The sequence below is a fragment of the Hyperolius riggenbachi genome, chromosome 4 (assembly GCF_040937935.1).
Source record: "Hyperolius riggenbachi isolate aHypRig1 chromosome 4, aHypRig1.pri, whole genome shotgun sequence".
NCBI classification, from domain to species: Eukaryota; Metazoa; Chordata; class Amphibia; order Anura; family Hyperoliidae; genus Hyperolius; species Hyperolius riggenbachi.
In genome coordinates this window covers 154,017,249-154,030,971 of record NC_090649.1, presented here as the reverse complement: position 1 = coordinate 154,030,971, position 13,723 = coordinate 154,017,249, and positions in this window count along the sequence as shown.

Below are 13,723 nucleotides of genomic sequence, written 5' to 3'. Positions count from 1 at the left end.
TATACCTGTGAACAGGGAGATAAAACAAAACAGGTTATTTAAAACTTAATTTAGCTAAAGGAGAATTAGCGGAGAGGCATGTGATCAGTTTGAGCTGTTCTGCTTCCTGTTTTAGGTTAGCAGAAGCACAATAGTCTCTCTTTGTTCTGCCGGCAGTCTCCAGTGTTGTGGAACACTTTTATTGGCTTTGACCTTTTCACGCATTCTAATCTAATTTTGAGTTTCAGGTACGAGGCACAAATGTAGCAAGTTGCCTAATAAAAAAAAAAAGCATCGACAGCTCGTCGCCAGGTCCCTCTGTGCAACAGCCGTACACACGGCGCACAGAGGGACAGAGATGTGGCGGAAGCTGTCGCCGAAGGTTCCTCCCCTCCGCCGGAAGCTCCATACATTGTGTATTGGGTTGCTGTCGCTAGTCTGCATACACACGGCGGACTAGCGACAGTTGCGGCGACAGCTGTTGCCGGCGAATGGCCGCGCCAATCGGCTGGCGACAGCTCTGAGTAGCGATGGTTCGGGGCGCGCGCATCATACACACGGGCGACCTGTCGCCGCAACACGCGTGTGCCACGTGGTTGCGGCGACAGTTGTAGCCCGTGTGTATGGGCCATTAGAGAGAAATGGTCAACATTGATGGCAAGCAAATACAGAGATACTTCTTTATTCAAAATAATGATATGAATGTGACATGATCCTTCTGTCACTTTACATTTTCAAAGTTTCACCAATTTACTCAGGAAAATAATCTATTAAAGATTTAAAAATGAAGAAGCTAGTGAGATAAAAATTACTGTGACCTGACCATACTCGTTTGGTGTAAAAACGCATTTTGTCACCAAAAGTAAAATCGATTTCTCTAAAACATGTTTCTTTGTTTATTTTGTTTGGTTTAATTGATCCCGCTAGTGACCCTGAAATACATAGCATATCTGGAGACAACAGTATGTTTGAGGTACACAATTACTCAGAAAGTCAGTTTCATACACTTTCATTGAAAATTGCAACTCAAGACTTTTACTGCACTTTTTGTGACTTCCACCCGAAAACTGCTAAATCTGGCCTGGAAAACAGTATTCTGATATTCTGAAATTCTGCAACTCAACCCTAGGGGCAATGGTCCCACTCAGTGATCTCAGACCTTGGCGTCACTAAGATAGGTGGTGGGGGCTGGGGGGGTTAACAGTAAGGACCTCTTCTTAACCTTTTCCCAACATTTTCATATTTAAAAAAGAGAAAATAACAGTTGGGTTCTCTGCTTGGAGAACATCGTTATATGTCATGCTCTAGTGACACCTGTCAGAAAGGGACTTTGGAAAATTCTTCCCAAACAAGGACAAGTAGCACAAACCCCAGCCCCCCACAGCTCAACAATAGGTAGTGTTCCCCTGTCCTCCATCATTTGTGCTTTCCCCTCCATATAGTGGCTGATTCACAAAGCTTTTCTGTTGAATTATCTCACCTTACTTTTTAACTCACAATTTATCTCTCCTTAACGGACTTAACTCATCGTTTATCTCTCTTTAACAGACTTATTTCATGGTTTATCACTTCTTATTTGACTTACCTCATGATATATCTCTCCTTATCGGTTTATCTCATGAATTATCTCTCCTCATTTGCTTATATCATGCATTAGCAAGCTCTCCCAGTGGCGTAGCTAAGGAGCTGTGGGCCCCGATGCAAGTTTTACATTGGGGGCCCCCAAGCAGTCTATACATAACAATTGATACGGCGCACCAAAACCTGCCAATGACAACTACAGTGTCAGAGGTGCAAGAAGGGAATGGGTAGCACTTTGTTAATGATTACCACTATTCAAAGTATCTATAGAAGTGATTATTATGAGCACAGGACCAATAGAGAGCTAATACTGTAGTTGAGGGAGGGCCCCTCAGTGCCCCTTTGGCCCAAGGGCCAAGATGCGGACGCTACCTCTGCACCCTCTATTGCTACGCCCCTGAGCTCTCCTTACAGTTAAGGTGAAAAATAAGAAATCTTTATGAATCAACCCATAATGATTACATTTTTTCCCAGGCAGTAGCTACTGTTTTTCCCCTGAAAAATATAGCAGAGCAATGGAGCGTGATACTTTATCTGGTTTCAGTTGCAGGACAGGTCCTGATTCTTTTCTTTAGTGCAACTCTGTGCCTGCAGCCTTTCTCCTGGCTGCTCTCTGCATATCATGTAGCCAGGAGAGAGGTTGGTGTGCCAAGGAAATTCTATGTTTTTATTGGTGCAAACAATTAAATAATTCAACTTTTTGAGGTAACAAAGTACCTCTTTATCAAGGAAAACAGTGCAGGGAATATGTGCACACAGGCATAACTCAGCCGATGTTCACTGTTAGGTGGCAGCAGTGTTTTGAGCACTGAGCTATTATATGGGCTATGCCCTATGGAGTGTATTATTTCTACCTTCACTACTAATATTCTGCATGTCATGTGACCTGCAGTGGGAGTGTGAGGACCTGTCCTGCAGCTGGAAGCAGGTAAAGTATTGCACACTGTTGTCACTGCTCTGTAACAAGTAAGCACACGTGCTGGCCCTTTAGCCACTGGGGCTATTGTTATGCCTCTGCAGACAATCATAAAACAGAAAAATTCATTTTCTCCTTTATTCACATGTACATTTAAAGATTTCACTGTATTTACTCAAACAGCATTTACTAAAGGATTTCACTGTGTTTGCTTCCTCCAATTAGATGCAGGGCAGGTTTAAAGGAAACCTGTAAGGAGGAAAAAAAAAAAGTTCAACTTACCAGGGGCTTCTACCGGCCCCCTGCAGACATCCTGCGCCCTTGGGGGTACAAAATGATCCTCTGGTCTCCAACCAGGGCTCAGTTCCGTTTACTCAGTCGTCGGGTCACTGTGCCTGCATAGCCCTGACCACAAGCGTCTTCGCTCCTGCTCACGTTGCCGGGAGCGTCCTGCCGCAGCGGTGGAGGACCGGTGGATCATTTTCTCATGGCGCAAGTACACGATGTCTGCAAGGGGCCCGTAGAAGCCCCAGGTAAGTCAAACTCTTTTTTTTTTTTCCCCCTTACAGGTTTCCTTTAAGCAAGAAGTTTTGAACACGGTACAACACTTTACAGGTTTCCTTTAACAAACAGGTATTCTGTTATAGCAAGACGTTTTAAATCAGGATGATACCATTTATTGGATAACTAAAAATGAATAAAAATAAGCAAGCTTTCGGCCTTGCAGCCTTCGTCGGGCTTATATCCTGTTAGTTTGCAGGCTGGTGCTACAGTCAGCTTTATACATGCAACATCAAAAGGGAAAACAGATATTTTTTTCAAGCATAAATACATGTAATTAAGATGCCTTAATTCAAACAGACCATCTGAATAGGGTTAGAGGTTGTTAGCTAAAATAAGGATCCTTGTTCACTCCATGCTCACAGACCTGGGATTAGGATTGACCCAGAGGTATCGTAAATTCTTAGTTCACAAGTTCAGCTAGAATGGCTGAGAAAGTTCAAATATCATCAGCCTCATACCAATATAAAAAGTTGTTGTCCTTATTCAAACCATTCTGCACAGCTTTGAACCAATTTATAAATTTTGTTTCTGCTATTAATCCTATTAATCGATCATTTGACGTTTTGAAGCCACCCTTCTGTTATGTAACAGGCTGTGGTGTCAGTGACACTGCTCTGCACTGCAGTACAATTTAGTACATTATCATTTATTTCTTTGCTTGCCCACTCCTTTATATTGTTACATCAGTACAAATCTGCTTCTTTTCTCTAAGCATCTTCTAAGCATTTTGATTTATAAAGTCCATTACAGATGGAAAATTACTGCTTGCATTATACACGTTGGCCTCTATGTGGCAATATTTGATAATGTGAAGCTATAATGTCACCGCTGCTCTATGCAGCTCACACATAATCTTCTTTAGCACTTTCTGCTTCACAACTCAAAGAATATAGCTTTATTTCTTCAGCTCTGTCCCTGCAGAGTTTCTTTGTCTATGTAAATGTGCTAAAAATACACAATAGTAAAGATTTCTCAATAAGAAGTAATGCTGAGCTGAGATTTAGTAGGAGGGCTTTTCGGTCTCTTTTAGCCCCTTATACTTTCCTAGTGGTTCTGGGTCACCCTGAGCTATGTGGGTATTCAGTAATAAGTAAACATTTATTTCACTGCTGATCCATTTGCATGTGTGGGGATGTCACTCGCTTTACATGCTGCTTTCAGTAATGCTGCAGTGTGTGACTACCATATTTAGCAGCTTGCACACACTACATCACCATCTGAAATGGTTTGTGATTGTTCTGAGTGACTATCTAGCTTTTTCATCCACCAACATTGCCTCTTTGGTGGTTCATTAAGCTGTATAAAGCCTACACAGGCTTGGTACCTGGACAAGGCCTGCTAGCACCCATTTACGCTAATAAAACATGGCAGGGATATTTGGCTGCTTGGTGAAGCCACTAGTAGAATAGTGGTAAAATGACTGATATTCTTCTGTTGGGCACTGGCTTATATCAATAGTAGAAGATTTGTAGTTTTAAAGGGAATCTGTAACAAACAGAGGCGTCGCTAGGGCCTTTGATCCAGGGCACTGGCTTGAAACCTGTTGCCATGGTGCTCCAGATCGATTGATTGGCAGGAGGGGGCATTGGGCAGAGCAGCGGGGGGGGGGGAGTGGGCAGTTAAAAACTCACCTCCAATCGCAGCCTCCAGCTTCTTCCGACTTGCTCCCCTGCGTCTGTCGCCTTGGTAGCAGCGCCCCCTGTGATGTCATCACAGGGGGCGCTGTTACCAATGCAAACTACGCCGGGGAGGAAGTCGGAAGAAGCTTGCGATCGGAGGTGAGTTTTTAACTGCTTGCTCCCCCCCCCCCCCCCCCCGCCGCTCCGCCTCCTTACTCCCGCCTCCTACGCTGGGGGCAGCTACTTATCTCACCTACGTTGGGGAAGCTACCTATCTCACCTATGCTGGGGGCAGCTACCTATCTCACCTACGCTGGGGGCAGCTGCCTATATCACCTACGCTGGGGGCAACTACCTATCTAACCTACGCTGGGGGCAGCTACCTATCTAATCTATGCTGGGGGCAGCTACCTATCTCGCCTACGCTGGGGGAAACTACCTATCTAACCTATGCTAGGGGCAGCTACCTATCTAACCTACGCTGGGGGAAGCTACCTATCTAACCTACACTGGGGGCATTACCTATCTAACCTTTACTGGGGGAACATACCTATCTAACCTATACTGGAGGCACCTACCTATCTACAGCCAAGCAAAGCCCCAGGGCCCCAGCAAAGCAGAGCCCTCAGCAAAGTAAACCCCCCATCCTAGCAAAGCCTCCTGGTCCCAGCCCCGCAAAGCATACAGGCAAGCAAAGCCTAGTAAAGCCCCCAGCCCAGCAAAGCCCCCCAAAATGCCCCCAGCAAATTCCCCAGCCCAGCAAAGCCCCCAGCACGTCACCTAGCAAAGCCAGGACGACTCAACATCACTGCCAGCCAAGCTGGCACAGCATCACCACCAGCCAGGCCAGCACAGCATAGCATAACCACCAGCCAGGCAGCCCAGCTTAACCACCAGCTGAGTACAGCGCAGAGGCCAGCCAGCCAAAGACAAGACAGAAGCCAGGTGAGGGGCTTATTTATGTTAAATACTGCCTATTGAATATATTTAAGTTACGCCACTGCTATGTTCATGTACATTTGGCCCCACCTATGACCACGTCCACTTTACACGGCATGACCACGCCCATTTTCCACCGCGCCGCACTACACGCAACGCACACTCCTTCCCTCTTGGTGCCCAGGATCTCCCAGGAACCTAGAAACGCCCCTGGTAACAAAGAAACAGCCCCTGAGGGGTACTTATGATCCTAATGGACCCTAATGAGGCTTTCTCCATCCTCCTGAGCTTCAGGAACCCAGCGCTGTCTCCCCCAAAAAGCGTCTGCAACAGGGCCGGATTTACCATAAGGCACTATAGGTACGTGCCTATAGGCGTATTATGGGACAAAGGCGGGGCTAGACTGTCCCCCATTCATGATTAAAGAGAGCGGCAGAGAGATCACCAGGCCGTCGCAGCACAATGCCGGTTGTCTTGTCTCCTGCAATTGACAGCCGCTCAGAGACTGTCCCCGCCTACTGTTGTATTTATTTCCGCCTGTAGGGAGTCAGCAGGATGCAGCTCTGCACTTCAGGTTCGTTCAGGCTGCTGTAGTGTAGGCATGGGGGGGCCTCGTGCATGGTCCTCCTGGCTTTGTTTATTTTTACACTCTGTCTCTGGCCGGGGAGAAAGGTGGGTACACACATCAGATAAGAGTCTTTGAAAAATGAGAGATCACAGACCAATTTTTTCCCCCTTCCATGTAGTATATGAGCATACTCTACACAGTCTATTCTATTGAGCTGAACTCCCCATCAGATAAAAATATTTGCAAGATGCTGAGAACAAGGATGCTGTACATGCAAAAGATCAGTATCTGTAAAAGATCAGTTCCTGCAAAATGCACTCATAGTCTATGATATCTGCAGATCTCATGCACACCTTGTTTAACGGACATTCATCTGCAGATCAGACAATTATCTACAGATCTGATGATCCATTCTGGTGGATCTGATCTGCAGATGAATGTCCGTTAAACAAGGTGTGTATGAGATCTGCAGATATCATAGACTATGAATGCATTTTGCAGGAACTGATCTTCTGCAGGAACTTCTTTTGCAGATACTGATCTGTTGCATGTGTACAGCATCCTTGTTCTCAGCATCTTGCAAAGATTTTTATCTGATGGGGAGTTCAGCTCAATAGAACAGACTGTGTAGAGTATGGCTCTCATACTACATGGAAGGGGGTAAAATTGGTATGTGATCTTTCATTTTTCAAAGACTTTTATCTGATGTGTGTACCCACCTTTAGGGGAGAGAGTTAGTGCAAAGGCTGTGGAGGGCAGGGCGGAGAGGAGAGAGAGTTTGTTAAATACAAGAAGAGCTCTGTCAAACCCCCCTCCCTTTTCAAAGTGTGCAGGCCCAGAGTGTACAGTGAGGAGGGGGAAGCACAAACCGCTGTGACAAGTGGTCTCAGGAGTTTAGTTGCACTGCACAGCGTGTGGGCTACAGCTCTGCCCCCTCCCCAGTGTCTATTGGTGCAGTCTGAGTCCAGCTCTTTAGGAGATGACACTGCTGGCTGTGCAGTTACTGTTGCACTTATTGAACGTTTCACATCCAGCTTTGCAGTCACACAGAAGTCTTGCCTTGTACAGAGAGCCCTGCAGCCAGCTACATTGATAAGGAAGTGAACCATTGCTAATGCAGATGCTTGGGACCCTAATTGATCCTCCCCCCTCCTTTTCCTAGCAGACTACAATACTCCCCCCCCCCCCCCCCTCTGAACTGTGTCCCCTGCTCAGGCAATCCTGTCATGCTGCCCAGTGTTTCCATAGGGTGACACCTCAGCTCTGTCCAGCTGTCACCTCACCTGATCAGATGTCATTGCTGCTCAGACCAGGTCAGGTGACAGCTGGTCAATGCTGAGGTGTCCCCCTATGGAAACACTGCTGGAAGCCAGGTCATAGGTGTTAAATGGGGAGTGGAACCATTTCAAAGACTATAGTTCAGGGGGGTGTAGTCTCTCAGCTAGAGAAGTGGGGAGACCAGTTAGGGCCTGACACTAGAATCGACCGATCACTTCCAGCCTGACACTAGAATCGACCGATCACTTCCAGCCTGACACTAGAATCCACCGATCACTACCAGCCTGACACTAGAATCGACCGATCACTTCCAGCCTGACACTAGAATCGACCGATCACTACCAGCCTGACACTAGAATCGACCGATCACTACCAGCCTGACACTAGAATCGACCTGCCACTAGAATCGACCGATCACTTCCAGCCTGACACTAGAATCGACCGATCACTACCAGCCTGACACTAGAATCGACCGATCACTACCAGCCTGACATTAGAATCGACCGATCACTACCAGCCTGAAACTAGAATCGACCGATCACTACCAGCCTGACACTAGAATCAGCCGATCACTACCGGCCTGACACTAGAATCGACCGATCACTACCAGCCTGACACTAGAATCGACCGATCACTACCAGCCTGACACTAGAATCGACCGATTACTACCAGCCTGACACTAGAATCGGCCGATCACTACCAGCCTGACACTAGAATCGGCCGATCACTACCAGCCTGACACTAGAATCGACCGATCACTACCAGGCTGACACTAGAATCGACTGATCGCTGCCAGCCTGATGCTAGAATCGACCGATCACTTCCAGCCTGACACTAGAATCGACCGATCACTTCCAGCCTGACACTAGAATCGACCGATCACTACCAGCCTGACACTAGAATCGACCGATCACTACCAGGCTGACACTAGAATCGACCGATCACTACCAGGCTGACACTAGAATCAACCGATCACTAACAGGCTGACACTAGAATCGACCGATCACTACCAGGCTGACACTAGAATCGACCGATCACTGCCAGCCTGACACTAGAATCGACCGATCACTGCCAGCCTGATGCTAGAATCGACCGATCACTGCCAGCCTGATGCTAGAATCGACCGATCACTACCAGTTTGACCCTAGAATCGACCGATCACTACCAGCCTGACACTAGAATCGAGTTATCACTACCAGGCTGACACTAGAATCGACCGATCACTACCAGGCTGACACTAGAATCGACCGATCACTACCAGGCTGACACTAGAATCGACCGATCACTACCAGGCTGACACTAGAATCGACCGATCACTACCAGGCTGACACTAGAATCGACTGATCACTACCAGCCTGACACTAGAATCGACCGATCACTGCCAGCCTGACACTAGAATCGACCGATCACTGCCAGCCTGATGCTAGAATCGACCGATCACTACCAGTCTGACCCTAGAATCGACCGATCACTACCAGCTTGACACTAGAATCGACCGATCACTACCAGCCTGACACTAGAATCGAGTTATCACTACCAGCCTGACACTAGAATCAACCGATCACTTCCAGCCTGACACTAGAATCGACCGATTACTACCAGCCTGACACTAGAATCGACCGATCACTACCAGCCTGACACTAGAATCGACCGATCACTACCAGCCTGACACTAGAATCGACCGATCACTACCAGCCTGACACTAGAATCGACCGATCACTACCAGCCTGACACTAGAATCGACGATCACTACCAGCCTGACACTAAGATACTGTATACCAATCACTACCTGTTGTCCACTAGAATCAACAGATTACTTCCAGCCCGGCACTAGGATCGGGGGAGGGGGGGATATTGTACTGCACCGGCTGAGCGCTTGCTAGCACTATATACTGGCGCTATACAGGCGCAGCCGTGCTCAGACCTGACGTTGTGTTCCTCTGCTGCCTTGTAACACCACAGCGTGTCAGTGTTTGACACACATGGTATTACTACCACAGCAATTCAGCTGCAATTTCACTGGCGAGTGGCAGTTGGGATGCTAAACTGGTCGGCAAGCATGCAGTTCAGCCTCCCATGTGAAAAAGGCCTCACCGATTTACATTGGACTAGTCAAATACCATTGCAGCTGATTTTGATTGGGCTCTTTTGTAACCTGCAGATTAACTGCAATCAAATTTGCATCAACTTACTCACCATCCATATTGCCTACCACCACCTTCCTGTCACTAGAATCTATAAATCACAAAAATCTACTTATTAGTACCTGCCTGTAATTAGAAACTACCTTTCACAATTTGTGTGTTAGTATTACTTCCTTGTGATTTGTATTATCTGCTTGTTGTTGGTAATGTTTGGTAAATTCTGCATGTCACTGGTAATATCTGCATATTGTTGGTATGCTCTATTTGTCTTTGGTAATATCTATATTACCTTTTGTAATGGTCTGGGACTTGGGTGTGTGGTCTGTGTGGGTGGGAGGGACTTAGGGCGCCAGAACTTCTGTGCCTATAGGCTCCTGAGCTGTAAATCCGGCCCTTGTCTGCAATATTTACATACCGCAATCCTGCGTAGGCGCAGTAGCAGCTTTACGATCGTGCTCAGGTGGAAATAGCCAAGTCCAATTGCGTCCACTCTACTGTGCAGGTGCAAGTTTTCTGTGCAGTGAAGGTGGCCCAATCGGGTTTGGCTATTACTGCCTGAGCACAATCAGAAAGCTGCCCCTACCAATTAATCCTAGCACTAACCTATCCCCCCACCACACACACACACACACACTAAATTGTCCCTCTGCCAATATCATCTGCTGTATGACAATCATACAGTTATATTTAAGGTCATTAAAGGAATATTTACTGAGATCAACCAGTCAGGCTTCAAGTGAGAATGCACAGTGACAGAAGAATGGCTGCAGGTGTCTGGATCCTGGGGGGGTTGAGTTACAAACACCCACTGCGCTCTGCATACACTTCCCGACGGCTATTCCGAGTCAGGTTACCGATCTGAGCTGCGCTAAGGAGGTTAAAGGACACCTGAATTTAAAGGGACTCTGAGCACCTCTCACGGGCATGCCTATAAGCCAAACGACTTCCAACAAAGTCGTGCTATGACCCCTCAGGAGGAGCATCTTGCAATGGCCATGCGTGTCACTTCCTCTTCCTGATTCATTCAGTGATGCACTTCTCTAACAGAGAAGACGGGTGACCCGGAAGTTATAACATAGCCAAGATAGCAGCCACGATTTTTAAATTGAAATGGAACGAAAACAATTTGCTGTAGAGCGGCGGTTCAGGTATCAAATGAAAGAGGAGAGCACAAGCTACAGAAAGGTTTGCAGTACTGGTTGGAGTCTTAAAGGCATGCCCATGAGAGGTGCTCGGAGTCCCTTTAAAGGGATATGGAGGCTGCCATAGTTAATGGACGTGTTTAAATCCAGACTGAAAACCCACCTGTTCAGTTTGGCATTTGTAGAAATATAACTTTTGTTGTGTGAATACTTCATCCTACTACCAATTACTGAATCTGAGAGAGCCTAAGCGCTTTGAGTCCTATGGGAGAAAAGCGCTATAGAAAAGTTATTGTATTATATTGTATTGTATTATTGTATAATTTCACTTAAACAATACCAGCTGCCTGGCTTTCCTGTTGATCCTCTACCTTGAATACCTTTAACCATAGATCTTGAACAAGCATGCATATGAGATGTTTCTGACTGAAGTCTGACTGAATTAGCTACATGCTTATTTCAGGTGTGTGGTTCAGACATTACTGCAGTTAAATATCAGCAGGATTGCCAGGCAACTAGTATTGTTTAAAAGGAAATAAATATGGCAGCCTCCATACCCCTCTTAGTTCAGGTGTCCTTTAGGCCAGTCAAAAACATTCAAACATTATATTGTATCTACAACATTTAGACATGCAGTATTATATTCTGTACAGCAGTCAGCTAATATATGATTGGTTGCTTTCATTTACAATATTATGAGTATGTTTATTACAGTTTGCATACGCTTTGCCAAATAGTGACATCAACTCCTACAAAATCCTCTGAAGTTCTGAACTAAATCTGATACCAATCTCTCTGAACCACCCTGGGCTTTGATTTTAAAGTGTACTGTAAGTTGCAGAGTATGATTACATAAGTAACACTGTTATTGTAACTTGAAGGTCAAAGCTAACATGAATTGACAGTTCTACCATCTAACTGCCACAATGTTTACAGGGAAGCCAAAGACAAATAAACCTATGGTATCAAGGTCAGGAAGATGTCATAGACAGGAAGTGTCCATGCAAGATGTCTCACACACTGCACCTCAAAGGAAGTATGGAGAAGACACCCGGCCACCCACAAAGCACAGATTAATTACCAGATTACTGTTGAACTTGGGGAATAATCTAAAATCTGGCAGTTGTCTGCTAAGGAAAATAATAACAGCTGAAATAAAGAGTTAAATTGTTGGTCATTAGAAAGGACTGAGTCTTGTAAGTGCAATTATCTCTCATCTATAAAGATTATCTCATGCATGAACAACTGTTTGGTTTACAGATTAGTGTTAGATGGAACCCAATCAACACATCCTGCTCCGGCTCCTTTGAATGTTAAACAAAGAGACTTCATTCTCATTAATTATAAGCAATAACAACAATGGTTCATAACCGGGTCAGGCAATTCATCTATGTTAGAGCACTGTACATGGCTGGCTTCAAAGAGATGAATGATATAAGCGCCTCTATTATTATCTAAACAAAAGTGTCAATAAATCCCAGCAGAGCAAGTGCTGAATAACTGTGGGAGTAGAGAGATCTGTATTGTAGAGAGGAATTCTGCTGTGCACAAGACTGGTAAAGGCACCGAGGCTGCTGAGCACTCATCCAGCCTCTCACTAGACTGGGCTCTGTGGACTGGATTTCTGGATTCACATGATGTCACTAATTCTTATATTTTCACAGATTAGGCTCATCAGCGTATTTAGTTTATTAGCTGCAGGCTGTCTTTTTAGATCTGTGGCCGTACACTAAAGGTGCCCATACATCTAGTCATGATGGGCAGATTTGACCAAGCGACAAATCTCTCTCTAATCGAATCTGATCGGGGAGAGATCTGTCGGCTGCCCATACACTACAGGCCGATTCCCGGTCAATTTCTTGCTGAAATCGATCCGGAATCAGCCTTGTTGTGATGCCGCATCCACCGCACCAATACCGTCCCCCTAATAAGCAATGTGCCGCCCAGTGCACTATACATTACCAGTTCATGTCTGCTGCTGACTCCGTCCTTAGTCCATACACACCGCGCACCCAATCAAGCATCCTGCAGCATGTCCAACCAATTCATGCGACCAATTGCTGCCTGAAAACGGTTGCATAGTTGAACCGGCATGCACTTGGCGGCACCGGTTTTCAAGCTTTTATACATACCTGGGGCTTCTTCCAGCCCCATAAGCCTGGATCGCTCCCACGCCGCCATCCTCCGCTTCCTGTATCGGCGGTACCGGGTCCCGTTACTTCCGGCGGATGCGGCCAATTATCCACATCACAGGGGATCCCTCCATACCCGTACGCATGAGGCTGCGCAGTAAGCAGCCTCATGCGTACGTATATGGAGGGCGCCCCGTGTGATGCGGACAATTGGCCGACTCGCGGCAACGACGGGACCCGGGGCCGGCGGATCCAGGCAGCAGAGGACGGCGGCGTGGGAGCGATCCGTGCGTATGGGGCTGGAGGAAGCCCCAGGTATGTATACCAGCTTTCCCCCAACGTCTCTGGTTTCCTTTTAATAAAGCGTCACCAGGTTGACCATCAGATGGATCCCACTCTGATCGAATCTGATCAGAGAGGGATCTATTACCTGCCCACACACATTTTTAATAGATTTCAGCATGAAATCTATTGGAAATATGTGGAGTCCCACCTGCTGCCAAACCTCCTCCCAGGTCTCCCCCATCTATGTTCTCCCCCTGGGTGTTGTCAGCGAAGCTAATTCTCACCTGTCCACTGGCGCACCCCCACCCATGTCTTTTCTCCATACCGCGGCGCTCCTCCATGTGTCTGGTCTCCCAGGGTGCCTGTGTCACGTGCCAAATGCTAAGGGCCAAACACTAGAGGTTAGGCATGTATGCCATCAAATCTCTACTCTTTGGCCTCTAGCATTTGTCACATAACACAGGCACCCCATGAGAGAAGACACAGGAAGGAGCACTGTGCCATGGTGATAAGACACCAGACATTGGAGGAGGCATGTTGGTGTGCAGGTGAGACTTTGTGTTGGTCATCCCCAAA